At 34.7% G+C, this 5575-nt stretch overlaps 1 pseudogene; it reads right to left on the reverse strand.

Annotated features, from left to right (window-relative positions):
- Positions 1-320: 320 nt before the first annotated feature.
- Positions 321-3268, reverse strand: LOC138382396 (zinc finger protein 91-like; annotated as a pseudogene).
- Positions 3269-5575: the final 2307 nt, after the last annotated feature.

The raw sequence follows: 5575 nt of genomic DNA on the forward strand, positions 1-5575 counted from the left end.
TGTCTATACAAATAAAATATACATTGACTATAATTATATCTGTCCAAACATAAATGTTCTTGCTCCCTTGAAGTATGGAAATAAATTGCCTAACTTATTTGACTTTGGATATTCTCTATAATAAATACACTGGTTTAGTTAATGATCAAAGTGTTTGGGCTTTAGTCCTTTCTTGTGTGAATTTCCTGCTGCGCTTAGACTTCAGTTTTGAGAAAATACTTCCCAACATTTATTGCATCCATAAGGTTTATTTCCCTCTGATTTCTCTGATGAATTCTAAGTTGTATATTTTGGATAGTGTTTTTCCTCATTTATTACAGCTATAGAGTTTGTCTACTATGAATTCTCTGATGTCGAGTAAGATGGGTACTCTGGTTAAAGGCTTTGCCACAATTTTTACATTTGTAGAGTTTCTCTCCAGTATGAATTCTCTGATGTTGAGTAAGATTTGAACTAGAGCTAAAGGTTTTGCCACATTCTTTACATTTGTGGGGTTTCTCTCCAGTATGAGTTCTCTGATGTTTTCTAAAATTTGAACTACAGTTAAAAGTTTTGGTGCACTCTTTACATTTGTAGAGTTCCTCTCCAGTATGAATTCTCTGATGTTCAATAAGACTTGATAAATGAGTAAAAGACTTATTACATTCTTTACATTTGTTATGCTTTTCTCCAGTATGGCTTCTCCGGTGTCGAGAGAGATTTGAACTGTAGGTATACGCTATGCCACATTCTTTATATTTGTAGGGTTTCTCTCCAGTATGAATTCTCTGATGTTTAGTAAGAGCTGAACTACAGTTAACGGTTTTACTGCATTGCTTACATTTATAGGGCTTCACTCCAGTATGAATTCTCTCAAACACAAGCAGATGTGATGAACAAAGAAAAGATTTACTGCATGTTTTACACTTGTAACATTTTTCTCCAGTATGTATTCTCTGGTGCTCAGCAAGACGTGAACTATACATAAAGACTTTGCCACATTCCTTACATTTGTGTGGCTTCTCTCTATTGTGAATTTTCTGATACAAAATAAGACTTGACAGACGAGTAAAAGACTTACTGCATGCCTCACACTTGTAATGTTTTTTTCCAGAATGAATTCTGTGGTACTGAGTAAGATATGAACTATACTTAAAGGTTTTGGAACATTCTTGACATTTGTAGGCTTTCTCTCTGGTATGAATTTTCTGATGTCGAGTAAGATGGGAACTGCAGTTAAAGGTTTTGCCACATTCTTTACATCTGTAGGCTTTCTCTCCGGTATGAACTCTCTGATGTTGAGTAAGTTGTGGACTACAGATAAAAGTGTTGCCACATTCCTTTCATTTGTAGGGTTTCCCTCCAGCATGAATTCTCTGATGTCGAGTAAGATTTGAACTAGAGCTAAAGGTTTTGCCACATTCCTTACATTTGTAGGGTTTCTCTCCAGTATGAATTCTCTGATGTCGAGTAAGATGGGAACTGCAGTTAAAGGTTTTGCCACATTCTTTACATCTGTAGGCTTTCTCTCCAGTATGAATTATCTGATGTTGAGTAAGATTTGAACTAGAGCTAAAGGTTTTGCCACATTCCTTACATTTGTAGGGCTTCCCTCCAGCATGAATTCTCTGATGTCGAGTAAGATTTGAACTAGAGCTAAAGGTTTTGCCACATTCCTTACATTTGTAGGGTTTCTCTCCAGTATGAATTCTCTGATGTTGAGTAAGATGGGAACTGCAGTTAAAGGTTTTGCCACATTCTTTACATCTGTAGGCTTTCTCTCCAGTATGAATTCTCTGATGTTGAGTAAGATTTGAACTACAACTAAAGGTTTTGCCACATTCCTTACATTTGTAGGGTTTCTCTCCAGTATGAATTCTCTGATGTCCAGTAAGATGGGAACTCCAGTTAAAGCTTTTGCCACATTCTTTACATCTGTAGGCTTTCTCTCCAGTATGAATTCTCTGATGTTGAGTAAGATTTGAACTAGAACTAAAGGTTTTGCCACATTCCTTACATTTGTAGGGTTTCTCTCCAGTATGAATTCTCTGATGTCGAGTAAGATGGGAACTCCAGTTAAAGCTTTTGCCACATTCTTTACATCTGTAGGCTTTCTCTCCAGTATGAATTATCTGATGTTGAGTAAGATTTGAACTAGAACTAAAGGTTTTGCCACATTCCTTACATTTGTAGGGTTTCTCTCCAGCATGAATTCTCTGATGTCGAGTAAGATTTGAACTAGAGCTAAAGGTTTTGCCACATTCCTTACATTTGTAGGGTTTCTCTCCAGTATGAATTCTCTGATGTCGAGTAAGATGGGACCTCCAGTTAAAGGTTTTGCCACATTCTTTGCATTTGTAGGATTTCTCTTCATTATGGATTACCTTATATTTTTTTATATTTGATGACTGACTGAAGACTTTCTTGCATTTATTATATCTGTATGAGGTTTCTGCAAATTGGATTCCTTGATGCTGAGTATGTTTTGATGACTGAATAAAAGCTTCTACCCTTTTATTACATTTGCCAGACTTCTCTTGAATATGGCTACTCTGATGGACAACAAGCTTTGAGTACTGATGAAAGACTGTCTCACACTTTTTACATTTGAAATGGTTCTTAGGAAAATGACTTTTCTGATGTTTTCCAGGGCTAAAGCCTTGGTTAAAGATTTTCTCAGATTTTTGGCATTGATAATTTTTGTCTCCAATACAAATATTCTGGTAATTATTTAGGGTAGATACCTGGCTAAAGGGTATTAAAGTTTTATTATACATGTAATGTTTTTCCCAAATATCTATTCCCTGATAGAGATTAAGGAATGGCAAATGGGTAAAAACCTTCCCATACTGATCGAAGTTGTAGATTTTGGCAATAGAAGGTATTATAGTTTGGTGGAAAAATAATAAACTTTTAACAAATGACCCACCAAATTGATCACATTTAAAAATGTCTGTATTTTTAACTGTCAGATCTTCAGAAATAGTTGACTGCACATTTAATCCAATTCTATATATCGAGTGGTTCAGATTATTTGACATATGGATGAGCTCACTGTTTACATTTTCTAAATTTCCATTCAGAGAAAAGTTACATTCCAAAAATTGATATTGATATTTACTTACAGAAATGTGAGGTTCAGCAAAAGTAACTGACAAATGTCTAGTTTTTTCCCCAAATATTTTACATTTTTGACCTCTGCTATAAGTGACATTTTTATTATAGGTAGTTGTCCTACCTTTATGTCCATCACTACATCCATTTTGTGCTTCACACTCACCCTCGCCATCCCAGTCTTTCCTTAAGTGTAAATTTTGAAAGCTACAACCCCCAAATCTCCTCAATATCACTTTTTGGAATAGATCTTCTATGTACTTCTTTGTCCACAGGCTTTCAGTGTAATAAGAAACCATCCCTGAAAGATATCAAAAATTTTCAAAATTCCAATTACTATATTTGGGTGAATATATACTTTACAAATAAAACTATACAAAATTATACCAACCTGAGAACAGCATGATGACTGAATCAAAAACCTGAGGCCCTGTTTTTCAAGTGATATATAAACTTGACAAAGATATGTAAAGGAAAAATCAATTGAGTTTGCAGTGCCAAGAAGAGCCAGAAGGGGGAAGTTTGTTATATTTGTGCACCACAGCATAGTGGCAGAAAAAAGAAAAAAGAAAAAAACCTTGGCCCTCCTTTTTTCTCTCCCTTAGGTAACAAAAAAAGAGACTGGAACGTGTGTCCAATGTTCTGAGTTTCTCTGGGGGTACCTAAGTATTGTTTCCTTTAATATGGGGTGCTAACGGGAATGGTGTTGTAGTTTAAATGACAGTTTGGGTCCAGTGAAAACAAACATGAATGCTTTTTACAGCAACAGAGAGAATGCAGCACCAATTATATTTGCCAAGGGAAACAAGAAATTAAATCCTTTTATGAAAAAAACATAGGGAATCTTTTTAACAGAAAAATATACATAGTATAGCAGAGGAGACACATATAGTCAACAGGCAGGGGAAACTCCCAGAATGTCTAGTGTTGCTGAATGATGTCCATTTTTCCCTGTACAAAGCATTCCATAAGGATGGGACAGGTAGCTGTTTTGTAAATGAATAGAATCTCAGCAATAATCAGAAGACATCAAAGAAATAAAGACTCAAAAATATTCAAGTGACCCTAAGAAGTGAAAATCTATTAATTAATTTGAAAAGAATTTAATATAGCTATCTAAAGATGCTTAATCACCTAAATGAGAACACAGACAACTTAACAAAATTAAGAAAAAAATGTATAAAGCAAATCAGATTACCGACAAAAATCAAAAATCTAAAAACACAAAGTATGGGACTGAACAATAAAATACTAAAGATTTTTTACAGTGGGTTGATAGGGGACTTGATCTAGCACAAGAAAAAGGCAGCAAGCATGACAATAGGTCATCTAAAATTACAGAGAAAAGGCAAAAAGATGAGAAAGGGTTAAGAGAGCCCAAGGGACTTTTGGGATACCATCATGTAGGCCACTATAATGATAATGGGAGAACTAGAATAAAAAAAGCAACGAAAAAAGGCAGGGAGATTATTTGAAGAAATAGTAGATACAATTTTCTAAATCTGAAGGAGAAAATAGCATACAATTTCAAGAAAGTCAGACAACTCTAACAGGACTAACACAAAGACAACCACCAAAAGATACATTATAATCAGAAATTAAAAGTTGCAAAAAGAACCTTGAAATCAGCAAGCAAAAAGTGTGACTTGGCATGTACAAGTGTTCTCCTACAAGATGATCAACAGATGTTGCAGCAAAATATCTTGCAGGCCCAAAAGGTGTAGGACGATATATTCAATGTTCTAAAAAAAATGACAACTATAAAACAAGAACACTATTTCTGAAATGACTATTATTTTAAATAAATTATGAACAAGGATGTTCCTGAAAAAAAGATAATGAAATCAAAAAAGGAAAAAAGTAATACAGTAAAAATTAAGTAAAATAAATTTTAAAATAAAAAAAATAAATTAGAATTTTTGCAACAAGGTGTTATTGCAAGAAATAATTTTCAAATTAATAAAAGTTTAATGAATTTATATCTACCAGACATTCCCTGAAAGAAATGCCAGAGAGTCCATTTTTCACATTAAAAAATGCAGATAGCAAATAGCAACAAAAGTCATGTGAAAATGTAAAGTTCTTGGGTAAAGGCAATTATACACTCAAACAGAGTATTCTGTATTATTATAATCATGGTGAATGGAATGCTTTTAGTTCTGATAAAGATTTCAAAAGACAAACACAAATAATCATACACTTGTCCTAATGGATACACAATACAAAAAGATATAGGCTGGATGTGGTGGCTCACACCTATAATCAGAGTACTCCCTGGGAGGCCTAGTCAGGAGCATGGCTTGAGCTCAGGAGTTCAAGACCAGCCTGAGCAACAGCAAGACCCCATCTCTACTAAAAATAGAAAAGTTATTTGGGCATCACACTGCACACCTGTAGTCCCAGCAACTAGGATATTGAGGTAAGAGGATTACTTGGGCCCAGGAGTTTAAGGCTGCAGTGAGCTATGATGATGCCACTGCAC

This window comes from Eulemur rufifrons, chromosome 4 (assembly GCF_041146395.1).
Source record: "Eulemur rufifrons isolate Redbay chromosome 4, OSU_ERuf_1, whole genome shotgun sequence".
NCBI classification, from domain to species: Eukaryota; Metazoa; Chordata; class Mammalia; order Primates; family Lemuridae; genus Eulemur; species Eulemur rufifrons.